The sequence below is a fragment of the Aricia agestis genome, chromosome 3, assembly GCF_905147365.1.
Source record: "Aricia agestis chromosome 3, ilAriAges1.1, whole genome shotgun sequence".
NCBI lineage: Eukaryota > Metazoa > Arthropoda > Insecta > Lepidoptera > Lycaenidae > Aricia > Aricia agestis.
In genome coordinates, this window is record NC_056408.1 from 18,594,920 (window position 1) to 18,610,392 (window position 15,473).

Below are 15,473 nucleotides of genomic sequence, written 5' to 3' on the forward strand. Positions count from 1 at the left end.
ATAGAATGGCCCACCCAGCACCCAGGCGTACCCAGGTTCTGGGCCAGGGGGGGGCAAATTACCCAGGTTCTGGTGCCAGGGGGGTGCAAATCACCCAGGTTCTGGGCCAGGGGGGGGGAGGGGGGGGGGGCAAATCAGATTTTTCATAAGCTAGGTGTTTATAAAGAATAAAATTTTTTTAATTTTTAGTTGTAAAAATATTGTATTGCAAACAAATGGCAAAAATTCGTTCTTAATTTTTTATTTTTATAGATAAAAGTACTAGATAATATACCTAGTAGGAACGTCAACATGATCCAGGGGATATTAGCTACTTATTCTTGCAATTATCGAACGTAACACCCTTTAATGCCTGCTCCGGGTAGCCAGCAAGCTCACCTACATCCCCAATTTGCTGCACGAGCACTTCCTCCATCTGATATCGGTCGCTCAATTTAAGGGCCTAATCTGTACATTAATAGTCTCCCCACATCAATATCTCAGATGGCAGCACGCGGCCGTCAAGCTCAGTGCCCGCCCGCTCCCGGGCCGCGACGATCGTGCGCGCTACGCTATCGATTTTCCGCCTGACGCCTCGAAAACGCACTCAAATTGCACACATCAAACCCAACGTAGCACACCATGAATCAAAAACGCGAAACCGAAACGTAAAAACGTAAATGCGAGCGCGTTATAATAATTGTAGGCGCCCCCGGACTGTCTAAGGATCAGAGGGAGACGGCGCTGGGAGAAGGATAGAATATTTTAAATGTTTCACATAAATTAATTATGGTTTCAGTGGTAGACGTTAATTAATCGTTTTATTGTGTCGGTGTTTTTGGTGTCCACTCCGCGCAAACCTGTGAGTATATATTTTTTTAATAAAAAAATATATTTTCAAAATGACGAATGTTCATAATTTAAATTTTCCCGCTTTTTATATTGATTATTTGAATTTGAATGTTATTACCTTTTGCCTTTGCAATGAGCATCAATCGTTTAGGATTTATAAGGGCACACTTATCTACTATTTTATACATATAATGACATACAAGTACTTTTTGTCTCCTTCGTAATATTCTGTACAAAATATGAACAGATACAGGTGGCTGTAAAAAAATTCCTCTCACGTTCCTAGGACATAATTTTATGTGGTTACAATAACATGTTTATGACCATCCTGAGGCAAATTTGGGTCCCATGGTGTGACAAATAGGGTGACCTACTTATATAATATTTGTTTACCCTTACGCCCCGTAAACAATTATTTTAATGACCACGAAAACGGTAGCGTTAAATAATTTACGCGAGCTAGAGCAGACTATTAACCCTGTTTTATTGTAGATTAAAATTGTGTAAGTAATTATTTATGTTTAATGGTTTTTTATTATTATTTTACAAGTTTGGTTACCTACCTAATGGTTTAAGTCTTGAAATGATTTCTGCGTGCTCTAGGTAAGATAGGATAGAGAATATTTCAAGAAGAAGATTTCAATAATTCAAGATAGAGACAGCAGAAATTAACTTGACGCCGGCTTCCATTGAGTTTCCTTAAAAACTAATGTTCACTGTTGTGTTCAATATACTTTACTTTGACTGTTTACACGGGTACGGGGGTTCCTGTTTTAAACCGACTTCCAAGAAGGAGCAGGTTAATACGTAAATATGCGGTGGCTACCTTTCTTGTAAAAGTGTTTACCAACCCAAGTCATTACGCATGTAAAGTGAACGTAAACAGGTGACATAACTATCTCCCTTATGAAGGTGGTTTTATTGCTAAAATAATAATTAAACTGCTATCTTGTAGAACAATAGCTTGTACGAGCTGTTGGAATAGACAATGGATAAGCTAAGCGAGCTTTTAACTCGCAGTCCCTGCCAAAACGAGCAACCTTTTCTATGCTCATTGAAATGTATGGAAAGATGTGTCAATAGGTACAACTGAAGGTAGAGAACTGAATTGATGAAATTAAAGGTCTACCAGAATCTGATGGCAAAAAATGGAAAAAAGAAATTGACGCTACCAATACTGGGGAAATGAGAGCTAAACGTTTCATACTTTTTTTACGTGGGAGAGCCATGCTTCGGCACGAATGGGCTGGCTCGACCGGAGAAATACCACGTTCTCACAGAAAACTGGCGTGAAACAGCGCTTGCGCTGTTTCGCCGAGGGAGTGAGTTTACCGGAGGCCCAATCCCCTACCCTTTCCCTTCCCTACCCTCCCCTATTGCCCTATTTCCTCTTAAAAGGCCGGCAACGCGCCTGCAGCTCTTCTGATGCTGCGAGTGTCCATGGGCGACGGAAGTTGTTTTCCATCAGGTGACCGTTTTCTCGTTTGCCCCCTTATTTCATAAAAAAATACTGATTCTCATGGGCGTACCCAGGTTCTGGGCCAGGGGGGGGCAAATTACCCAGGTTCTGGTGCCAGGGGGGGACAAATTACCTAGGTTCTGGGCCTGAGATTCTGGTAGACCTATAAATCAATGTGCTATCGCGTTGAAATTTGTTTATTGCGGGAAAAGGGACTCAAAAATATGCCAACAGTAGTTTGAACTTAAGAGCTCACCTGACTCTAAAAATCAAACATCGTCCTTCTCTCTTCACACTCACGCCCATCTTTCATACGCCAGGTGAAAAAGGACGGCGCGGAATCATCGCCGAGTTAGTTTTACTTGAATAAAAGACGAACTATAATGATTATGAAAAAAGTGTTTTGAGCAAATTTAGGTTTTATCAATACCTTTTTAGATATTAAAAAATATTAAAGAAAAGACAGCAAACTTCGAAGATCAAAAATAAGGTTTTTTGTAAAAAAGAAACTATCGAGCATTTTTTGAGTAATCGTGTTTTCGTCTTGAGCATTTAATCTTTATGAACTGAAGTTACTTGTGTCAAAAAATCAGTTTTCTAGACCTTACAGATTTTGAGATCTAGGTTAAAGTATGTAGTCAAGTTAGGGTCATATGGGCTCTTAAGGCTAGATGTGGCGGCGCTAACGCGCGTTTCGGCCGCTACGCCGCGAGCGGCAAGATGTTACCTACACCATGAGTGGTGAGACATGATCAATACTTAAGGAGTGTATTCGGTACTCGATTCTCATTAAAATTATGTAATAAAATTAGGTACTTAATTTTTTACCAAATTTTCCTTTAAATAAATGAATCATGGACACTCAGTAAATTACTATGCGGCCGAATAGCGGCACAGTCCCGGCGTTATTTACATGCATTTGCTCGCGATGTAACCGCCAAACCGTGCGCTTGGGCGGACGCATATAAATCCAGCCTTAAAAACCGGCCAAGTGCGAGTTGGACTCGCCCATAAAGGGTTCCGCAGCAGCAATAAGGTTTATTTTTATGAAATTAAAAGGTTTTTGATTAATTTTTATATTTCAGTTCATTTAATGAAAGTTAAGTTTCAATAGTATAGCTCTTATAGTTTCGGAGATAAGAGGCTATGACATACAGACAGACATGACGAATATAATGGTTCCGTTTTTTGCCATTTCGCTACGGAACCCTAAAAACCGACTATCGCTCTGTAATAACACCATGAATACATTACCGAGGGAAAGTGTTCGAGTGTTGTTAAATTCGCTTAAATTCCAGCCTTTTAGCTGAAATTCTAGCGCGTGTAGTGTGTAGGCATTCGAGCTCGAACGTTCTTCTGGAGTCTGGAGAACCACTCGACGCGGCTAACACGCTTAGCAGTTTCAACTTTTATTTAACTATATTTTCAAAGTAAAATGTTAATAAACATTTTAAATATTCGTAACATTACCGTCGATGGCTGATGATGACTTTCACTGACGCACTAACGCCCGTTCCCAATATTTGATCTATCTCTGGTTTTGCCCTACTAGAGATAGGAATAGCTCACATTAGACATTAGAGACATATATTTTATGTCAATTGTGAGCTATTCCTATCTGTAGTAGGGCAAAACCAGAGATAGATCAAATATTGGGAACCGCCGTAAGAGACATTCAATGATGTTTAAACTTCAATTTTAACGACCTAGCCTGTGGCTCAATTGGTTGAGTGTGTGACACTGACAGCTCAAGCCGGGGGTCACGGGTTCGAATAAATTAAATATGTGTATGTTATAATAAAAATCTTAAATAAGTATATGCATAATATAAAAGTATTAAAATTATTTCCGTTATCTTCAGGTACACAAGGTATCTTCATACCAATAAAATCGATTAATCGGTTTAAACGTGAAGAGTTAACAGACATACAGACTTTCTTGTTTGTAATATTATTATGGATTGTACGTGAAAGTTATTAGGTTTTATGTGCGGAATACAATCTTTCGGCCCATCTGCTGTCATTACCCCAAGACGGGGTTAGAGAATTCGTTGAGAGGAGTCAGTTAAACTAGGTCATAAGATCAATATGAATGTGATTAATCAAGTAAGTAATTGTATATTAGGTTTTAAATAAGCTTATTGTAAGTTACTTTGCAAAATAGTGTTCTTAGTATCCAAAGTTTATTCCCCCGTTTAACCACTTTGAGGATGAACTAGAGATATTTGTTAGATACGGTTTTAAAATGTTTTATTTTTTGGTTATGTTTTATTTTACCAAATAATGTTTATTTCTTTTGATCTTTCAAATATCTTTTCTTACTGAATGGCTACTTATATCTACCCGCGGGGTCAAAATGGTCGCTTTGAAGAATCATGAAATTAATCATATTTCTAAAATCGCAAAATGCAACTCTGCTTGAAATTTATTTCTGTATTTTTGTACTGATTTGACATATTTTGTCAGTTTGACAGTTTTGACAATTCATTTGCTGAGAGGAATTGCTAAATGTGACCATTTTAGCCCCGCACGACCCGCAGTATATTAAATCTTTTAAGATTTTTAATTACATAAAACATGTACACTCTTCGATAGGTAAAATTATGAGGTATACAACTATACATTTACAGCTATTACTATAAGTAGGTATATATATATTTTTTTCACATTGCTCTAGGCTCTATATTTTGATATATATAGATAAGGCAATTACATTTATCATATATTATGTTATTATTAAATGATAAATTTAATTGCCCCCCTTTTTGTTCACATACAAACCGTACATGATCCCGTGATGAAACTATACTTATATACGTTGTCTATGTCTTGGGACTTATACGTTCGTATCTCTATACATTCAAAATCGGTTCAACGGTTACACAGACATACAGATTGCTTTCCCTGTCTCATAAGTATGGATATGGATTCGTCTGTTGAAAGTGGCCTAAGAGAGCTCGTATAATATGATCGTAGCCTATATCAAAAGCAATGCGTCCGCTCCGAGAATAGCTCGGATTGGGCTCAGGAATAAACTGTAAACGACTGGAGACTAAACACTGCGATTGTCTATGACGAGTTGAATGTACGCACTACGCGCAAAACAACAGGTTGTGAAGTTTCTTAAAATTAGTTAATAGAAAACGTCTGGAGGGTAATTGTGATTCATGATTATTATACTAGAAAACGCCCGCAACTCCGTTGCGTCAAAATTCGTCTATCGCGTGGAAACCGTACATTTTCCCGGGATAAGAAGTATCCTATATCCTTTCCCGGGATTCAAAGTATCTTAATACCACCTGCAACTTTTCGCCATCGTCCCACGCGAAAAACATACCATTCTCATCACCTCGATGAGTGGCAGTCTTCCACCGTGCGTTTCTCGCGTAACTTTCTGCGCACTGTAAAACTCTTTAACGAACTGTCACCAGCAGTATTTCCGGACCTATACGACCTGCAAACCTTCAAGGAAAGAGCGTTCCCTCTTAAAATGCCGGCAACGCACCTGCAGCTCTTCTGATGTTGCCATGGGCGACGGTAGTTGCTTACCATCAGGTGACCCGTTTTCTCGTTTGCCCCTTATTTAATAACAAAAAAATCAGTAAAATCGAGTCACAGGTTTACCGATCATCGGGCGTGAAGAGGTAACAGACAGACAGACACACTTTCGCATTTATAATATTAGTATGGAAGTATGGATGACTATGATATGGTATCTTGCGATAGTAAAGAGCGTTTGATGAACTCTACTATATGAGAAGAACTTCATTCATTCATCGCCTTCGTTATAAGAGCGTGGCTCTTGACTCGGAGGTCGTGGGTTCGATTCCTGCGTTGGAGACATGGTATTTCCAAGATTGGTTTGGACAATGTAGGCTGATCACCTGATTGTCTGACAAGTAAGATGATCCATGCGTCGGATGGGCATGTAAAAAGTCGGTCTTGCACCTGATCTCTCGCTAATCGTGTCGGTCTTCCGTCCCACTGGGTTATGAGAGTAAGAGAGTGCTCTTGTGTACTGCGCACACACTTGGGCACTATAAAATTACTCCTGCGTACCTGGCCTGGTTTAAATGAAACCGGCCACCGTCACCGAAACCGGTGTGGGAGTCATTAATATTATTCATCGGTAGTTGATGTACCTACGTTATTTGATTGCATTATGTCAACTAAATGTAGTCGTCATTCGTCGACTGGGTTTGACATAACGTGACCAAATTACGAGGTCCGTCTACTGCCTGTAAATCAATTTCTGCGATGGTACAATGCCTGACCTGACCATTTATTATTATTCGGCGAGCTAGCTGATAAAATATGATTTGTAGCTAAAAACATTCTTTAATCTTGATTACGTCAGCTTAAAATCGGTACGATCAAAACAATCGATTTGTCAATTTCCTCGCTTAGTAAAAATAGTTCATACATACTTACATATCCATACTTCCATACTAATATTATAAATGCGAAAGTGTGTCTGTCTGTCTGTCTGTCTGTTACCTCTTCACGCCCAAACCGCTGAACCGATTTTGCTGAAATTTGGTATGGAGATACTTTGAGTCCCAAGAAAGGACATAGGATAGTTTTTATCCCGGAAAAATGTACGGTTCCCGCGCGATAAACGAAGTTGCGGGCATTATCGGGTAGTAAAAAATAAAAACCAAGCCAACATTTCATTAATCCATTTGAATCGGACGTAAACAAACGAAAATTCATCATCGTCTAAGAAAATTGAGAGTGATTTATTTTAAAGATTTGTTTTTAAGTAATTACTTGTCTAGCCTCGCCCCTATTAGTAAGTTCAAGTTACCTGGCCTTACACAAGCTCATTTGGAATTCACTCCAGAATATTACATGCGGCCAGGCTGGCATTCCGCGCTACATATCTCTATTCATACCTTATATTATGTACTAAGATGATTTATTTATACAACTTTATATTTTACATTTTAATAAAGCAATCGAACGACATCAGCTTGCTTGGGTAAAACAAAACAAAGTGATTATCACTTTGGGGTGCGTAATGTGTATGTGTCCCTTATATTAAGTTTACTGTGAAAGTAGCAGCACTGAAATGCTTTTTTGTGATTTGTTTAAAAAAGTTTAAAAAAAGTTACTTTTTCAGTCTTGCTACTTTCACATTTAACTCTACTTACGCATTACGTCACCCTAAAGTTCACCCTGTATACTTCCTTCCATTTAATTCCATTCCAACTTAAAAAAAACTTGACAAGCTTTTTTTTTACATCTGTCTACTCGTATTTGCAACACAACTTTGTTTTTACACTAAAACTTTGCTCTACAAAATCTAAAGATACAGTTCGACAAGGCTTTATTTGGACGTGGGTGACATTGACGGGAGCGCTGCTGGTAAAGGAGAACTGTCAAATACATGTCAAAAATGACGTTTTTCTATGATATAAGCGTTTAGTTCCTTTTCTCGCCACGTTCAAATAAAGCCTTGTCGAACTGTATCGCTGCAGGCTTCATACGTAGATATCTAGAGGTGCTCAAAACATTTTTAGGCACATCATTTTCTAGCTCTGCTAAAACTTGTCGGTACATAAATTATTTCTGAAAGCAGAAAATTAAATCTCGTTTCACATTTCAGCATGTAACTGAAATTTTAGTGAATATTTTATGTATGAACCGACAAAGTGAGACAGAAATAGTGAAATAAATATTAAAAATACAGAGCCAGCGAAGTAGTTCCGCATCGCATATTTTTTGAGCGACCGTAACGACCCTCGTGCTAAAATACTCTCAAGAAGAGGCACTTTGGACGTAACATTCATTGCCTTTGAAAATCTTTTAAAAATATAGTTTTCTTTTTTTAAATAGCTGTTTCGATGTTTAAAAATCGCGCCAAGGAAATTTAATATAGAGCCCAGACAGGTCGGTGGAGTTGACAGGCCTTATCCCCCCAATAACATCCCCTAGCACTTTACACATGGCAACTATTAAAGGACATGGGTCTGGCGACCCCACTAGCTGACAGCTAGTAGATTCGTCACAGAACTGTATCTTCTGAACATCCTTGAAACTCCACCCAGCTTGAGTGACCGATCTCCACTCTCTCCACTCTCCAAGGGTGCAGCATCATACCCGAAGAAATCCGAAAATGTCGGATCTGATGGCTACTAATGGGACCACACACGCCCCTTCAGGGCATCAAACATTATAAAATAGCTATAAATATTATACCTTTTTTTTTGCGCAGGGGAAACCCATCAGGTAAGCATAGCGTCGCCTCCGTACTCCCGTCCTACGCCGGCGGAGCGCCAGAGAGGTAGGATCGTCCTCTCTGTCCCGCTCCGCGGCCTCTTTCTGCGACATAACAGTTTCGCAGAAAGAGACCGCCGCCTGCCAGGCCTTATCGCTCTCGAGCATGCAGCGCACCATGCTCGAGAGCGAGAGGTCCTAGCACTGCCACGAGATCGTGGCGCTGCACGGCCCAACGATCGCACACCTCAAGGGTATGCTGTTAGTTAGGTAGTTTTAGGTAGTTCAGATATAATTAAATATAAAAAAGTAGTTATTTAATAATACATCTAAGTATATATATGATGCTACCACATTATTGTTATAGCAGATGACCTATACATTTGCAATTACATTTTTGACGATGAACTCAATTAATTATTCGGAACCTTTTCAATTTTCAGCAGCTGATTAAATATACAAGAGGTAATTAAAATACAATCAATCAGTGCATGTCGTGTGTCCGTGTTCTGATAATTTCTGAAGCGTTTCAAAATGGCGCATTTTTGTCACGGATATCAATTTATTACTATTATTAAATAGTAAAGACTAATAAAATATAATGAATTTACAAGTTATAACAATATAGCGTAGTAAAACTAATTTGTTAAGTTCATTATACTACTTAAAGAAATAAATAAATGTAATTATTAATTAAGTTTTTGATGGGGGAGGCCTTTGCCCAGCTGTGTGTGTGAGCACAGGCTCTTAAAAAAATAAGTTTTTGAACGTGTTAAAAATTTCAATTAAAGATGTGCCGCGGTGTGCCATACCAGTGTGAGGTGTCATAATATTATTATTTCCTTTAAGCAGTCTATTCCGTCCTATATTTTCTGTCCTTGTCCTAAGGGTAAAGAACATTATTAACTAGGACGAATGTTAAAAAAGTCATACTAATTATTGCTTTGCTAAATTGCTACATCATTCTACTTACGTAGTTACTATATTTAGTAATCTGCAGTGATTCTGCGTTTTAATAAAAAAAACCTAGGTGTAACGGGAGCTATGTCATAATAAAAGTTCCAGAGCGTTCCATTCCGTGTTGTTTTTGGCGCGTAAATAATATGACTTTGTTGTGGGGCCGAGATGGAATGTCACAGATAGCACAGCACATAATTAGCTCTGGAAATCGATAGCATATGACATGAACACTGCCTGTACATGTGTTTTCATGATTACTATCTTCAGCTTTTAATATATGTCTCGTTTCTCGTTGAAGTTTGGTTTGGTTACTTAAATATGACCTTTAGTAAATATACTTTGAGCTCCAGGTCAAATAATCACGAACTAGCTATTTGACCGAGCTTTGCTCGGTATTCGATAAAACACGAATACAATGACATTTTCTAAAAATGATTCCTAGCTAGATCGATTTATCGCCCCCGAAACCCCCTATATATAGAATGGTCCACGGGGAATGACTGAGATAGGTACTTTTAGCTCAGAATACCTACGATTACTGCTAATATTTTGCATACTGGTATAAAAAAAAACGAAATATAAAAGTACTGTTTACCAAAGATTCCAGTTGAAAATTCAAAAGTAGGTTCTGTACATAATATATCTGCAAAGTACCTAGACCTAGGTACTTTGCAGATATATTATGTACAGAACCTACTTTTGAATTTTCAACTGGAATCTTTAGTAACCACTACTTTTATATTTCGTTCTTTTGATGATGTTAAATACTTCAACCAATGATATTCTACTTATACAGATATGTTACGTCCATACTATTTTCCGGCTAAAATCTCTTCCGAACAATTTTCAAATTAAAAATTGCAGACATTGTCAAATTTGACAGATAAGTGAAACAAAAGATACGAAAAACCATTTACATAAAAGAGACAGTTCTATTTTTAAACGTCGAATCGTATCGCTGTTCTTTGCCTGAGCTATGACAAAAATTCGATTTTTTCCAGATTGTTCGAAAAAATAATTGAATATGTAAATAATCGAGGTATTTATTGCAATCAAGACATGTGGTAAGAGATTCCATGTGTTTTGTTTACTTTCGGGTACATTTTCGAAACACGCACGACGTCATTTTCAATTCATTTAGGTAAGACGACGCGGCACGTTCGGGACTGCGCTCGATGCAGACTAAACAACAGACGGCCCAATTGGGCCGTATTTGAAGCTTCACAGCGCGCGCAGTAGTAACATATCTGGTTTGAGTATTTCATCATTGACTTCAACTATTACTTACATCTGGGCCGTCGTTACATTGTGTATGTTATAATTGGGCAGCTGGGACTGGTAGCAATTTGCTCAGACGGCCTGAGCAATTCTCTCGAATGTTACATGGATATTGACGTAAACTGGGCTAAACAACGTATTCACTATGTATTTGTATTTAAACTAAGTAGATGAAGCCCGCAATTCCATTCGCTAAAAATCGTTTATTAAGGGGAAACCTTACATTTTTCCGGAATTAAAAGTTTCCTACTTATGTCCTATCTCGGGACTCAAAGTATGTCCATACCCTAGTGTCCATACCCAGCAAAATCGATTCAGTTGTTTGTTCGTGAATTATAGGTTACAGACCGACAGTTTACGCATTTATAATAATAATAATAATACCTATGGACGCTTCACACCACGTCAGTCTGGCCCCGTGGTAAGTACCTGAAGGACTTGTTACGGGTACCAGACAACGGAAATATATTTAATACTTTTATACTATGCATATATTTAAGATTTTTATTATATGATACACATATTTAATACACATCCATGACCCAGGAACTTTGAAAAATTTTTGTTCCGTCAGCGGGAGGGCTTGAGCTACCAACAGCCCACCAACTGAGCCACAGAGGTCGTCAAAAAAATATACGTATGGAATGGATTGATGAGATATGGAATTATGGATTAATGAGATATGGAATTATGGATTAACGCCTCCGTTAATCCAATGATTTGAGGCGTTAATGCTCTTGACTCGGAGGTTGCGGGATGAGTTCCCGTTTTGGAGAAATGTTTCCAAGTTGTTAGGATGATCACCTGAGTCTGGGAACAAGAAAGACGATGATGCGTCAGATGGGCATGTACAAAGTCGGCCCTGCGCCTGATCTCTCGCCAGTCGTGTCTGTAATGGATTTTAAATGTAGTTATTAATTGGCATTTTAAAGTAACAGCATTGCGATCAAAACATTTTACTACAAACTCTAATAAATATTTAAAGCATTTTCGAGGTTTATTTATTCAAGCAAAACAGCGGACATCTCGGAACAAGCAATAACTGTATATCTCTTTTATTTACGTGGGTAAATGGCGATTTAATGTTCTGTTTAATATGCGTTTTAATAGTTCGTTTATCATTTAAGTTCCCGAGCTGTCAAATTTGAAAAGCGAACCCGCGCCAAAAGTGCTTTACGGTCTCTGGCATGAGTGCACGACACTGGCTGTTTTTTGTTTTTTTTTTCCACGACATACGAATCTTTGCGCCTAATGACTCTTTACAAAGGCCTTTTATTTTGGAGTAAAAATAATTTTTGGCCAAAGAAATGAGGTCAGCACGCGAGAGTAGGCTGTGCTTTTCAATCTGTGGCGACCCTTGGGACTTGTGAAGGATTGTTCAAAGTTCTGTTGTTTATCCGCAGCATTAAGTGTAAGTAAAAAGAATTCGGAGTAAAACACAATTTCTCATGAATTCTTTCCCGTGTCATAACTTATAACAAAATATCCAGGAAAATTATCATGATTATTGGTTTATATACTTAATACAAGCTTACATAATATCAGCGCGCATCTTTAAAAAAATAGCTGATATTTTTTTAAAGTAGATCATATTATATCTACTTAGTTACGTGTTGTAAACAAAGATTATTTATAGACGAATAAATTGCAAAATGTTCTAGAAATTGTGAAATTGCTTCAGCGCTACGCCCCGAACCGTCTTACTTTCCAAGTAACCATTAGACTTGGAAACTTTGAAGAAGTATCGCAGTAACAATAGTATATCCCGTTTACTACAGCTGCAGCATGCTAAACTCGCTGCAATTAATCGAATTGGAGAAGCTCAGAATCTATGTATATAAAACTCAAAGGTGACTGACTGATTGACATAGTGATCTATCAACGCACATCCCAAACCACTGGACGGATCGGGCTGAAATTTGGCATGCAGGTAGATGTTATAACGTAGGCATCCGCTAAGAAAGGATTTTGATAAATTCCAATCCCAAGGGGTTCAAATAGGGGATGAAAGTTTGTACATAATAATACTTCTTAACGCGAGCGAAGCCGCGGGCAAAAGCTCGTGTATTTATATAATTTACAATATAGGAGAAGATGGTAATGTGGCCCCCCCACTTTGTTTATCAAGCATTATTTAAAAAATATAGGAGTCAGAAACTTAAAAAATAGGTACATTATGGGACTACTCATTCATTTGTTTAAATATGTCTTATTAGCTACGAGCTTTTGCCCGCGGCTTCGCTCGCATTAAGAAGTATTATTATATACAAACTTTCATCCTTTATTTTAACCCCTTGGAGGTAGAATTGATCAAAATCCTTTCTTAGCGGATGCCTACGTCATAACATCTACCTGCATGCAAAATTCTCAGCCCGACCCGTCCAGTGGTTTTGGCTGTGCGTTGATAGATCACCATATCAGTCAGTCACCTTTGAGTTTTATATATATAGATTAGGGAATAAATAAAACTCGTGCAGGATAATCGAAAGTTTAAATTATTCTCAATCAATCACATTTGGTATTTTGAGATCAAGTGATGGTAATGTGACGCCCCGGGGATGTCACATTAAATGTATTGCACAAGTGAAACTTAACGGAAAAATCACCTTTAGAGCCTCCACAGTCTACATAGCCCATTAGTCAAAAATTTGATACTGTACCCATGGCTCTACAACTATCGAAATAAAATCACACACACTTAAAAGTTTCGCCAGTCGCAAACTCGATCAAATGACAATCGAACTTGACAGCGTCTGTTGGATTTGTATAATGAATAGTGTGAATATTCCACTTTTATAAACCACAATTAGTAATTACAAGCCAACCTATTTTCTACACGGTCTATTTCTTTAACTAAAAGCGTTGTTTGTACATATTTGCAGTCCACAGGCTGAGCAGGAAATTTCAAGTCCAATTTCCCATCGTTTGCCTTCACAATTTCCGCGACGAAAACTGTTATTTAATAATACGTGGACAGTTCGGAGCTAAGCGAAGATTCTTTCCAATTTATTTTCACAAAAATACACGGGCTGAAATCAAATAGAAAACACTGTATTCACTTTCAAATAGAGTCTATCATTACCTCGATCGTGGGAATAGCAGACACAATAGATATTCAATTGTTATGCGGCACCCGGGTGCCGCTTGGGAGTTGATGGGTTATTGCTGCAGATTGATGAAAAAAATTTTGATCGAATGAGGGTTTTCAATATTTCATTTGCTGGAGGAGCTATGTAGCCGTAGGGCCCGTAGGGTATTTCGTGTCAAAAATACATATTAGGATACCTTGCTATATCGTGATTCGTGGCACATGACAGCTATATCATGACATATGACAGTAGTTTGTCACGATATACCCCGGCTACATAGTGGCACCTGGTGGCAAACGGAACATCAACAAAAATTTGGGTAATATTCCCTATTAAACTCAAATATTCATCCTTATCTAACGGTAAACTGTAGTCTTTCAAGATAAGAAATTTGATTAAGTACTGTAAATTCTGTGGTAGATGTTAGTAGATAGTGTGCTAACTACTATGTAGTAGGTACCTGTCGTGCAGTAATAAAAGATACAGTGAGAACCGGCGCGTGCTGGGCGATCGATACTATGAATATTAAAGCACAGAGCCCCTTTCTCACGATAACTAGGAAATAAATTGGTGCACACCGACTACAAACATTCTTGCATACTTATTTTTTATTCGATAGTTTTTACAGCGAAGTTATAAGCCCAGCCGCACATTGTCCGAAATTTCTGATCAGAAACAGTTGAACGTCCGCGCTGTCTCTTACATTTTGTACTGAGGCGAGAGAGCTCGAACTCGCCGGAAGGATATTTCGGATAGTGTGCGGGGTGGTGGTCCGGCGAAATTCAACTGTTTCTGATCAGAATTCGGACAATGTGCGGCCGGGCTTAAATACTCTTTACATAGTCAGGGAGCTCTAGAACAAATTTTATATAACCTACCAATATACAAATAATCAGCTGGTTAGGGTTGCGTTTTAGGGTTCTGTAATCAACAAAACTTGGTTGACGGTAGCCTAAAACGGAACCCTAACCAGCTGATTTTTTGTATATTGGTAGGTTACACAAAATATACAAATAGATAAATCCATATTTTAGGACCATCGAATCAAAGTATGAAATCCTCCCTATCTCTGTTAGCTACCACTTTCAAGATTTTTCGCAAATAAAAATGTTGTTTGTCTTATCAAAATGAAGCTACTTACAAAAAAATTGCTTGTAAGTTATAAAAAAATAATGTTCTAGGGCTCTACTTACTGCTTGACTAAAATATATTATTTTATTATTCGTAGCTTATTACAATACATTTTTTCATTCCTAACTTTATTGTCCAAATTCTCGCTTGTAGTTAATTTAACCCTTGTAGATAATTGTAGATAATTAAAAACCCTGGCTACTCTCTATAAATTGCGTTCAGTAGTTTTGATAGCGATATAAGTTAAGGGGGCGACTAACCCTAAAGTGTCGATTTTATAATTCATTTTTATACTTAAAAATAAGCCCCGAATTGTTTCATTTTCTAAAATTAGATACTACATTATATTTCTGAGAATCCGATCTGAGCGAAAACACGATATCTTAAAATTTTCTCGATAGAAAAAAATCACAAAGATGCATCTAATTTTCACGAATTTTTAATTTATTGCCATAACCGTACATTGAACTAAGTTAATATTTTAACACATTGTATAAAATTCTATCA

General features: G+C 37.9%; 1 protein-coding gene across 1 annotated transcript in view; it reads left to right on the forward strand.

The window, feature by feature from the left end:
- Positions 1-510: 510 nt before the first annotated feature.
- LOC121740610 (Kv channel-interacting protein 1) overlaps positions 511-15,473 on the forward strand; it is a 73,454-nt gene continuing 58,491 nt past the window's right edge. The window contains exon 1 of the mRNA XM_042133342.1: positions 511-841. The gene's annotated coding sequence lies outside the window, so the exon portion shown is untranslated. The remainder of the gene's footprint in view (positions 842-15,473) is intronic.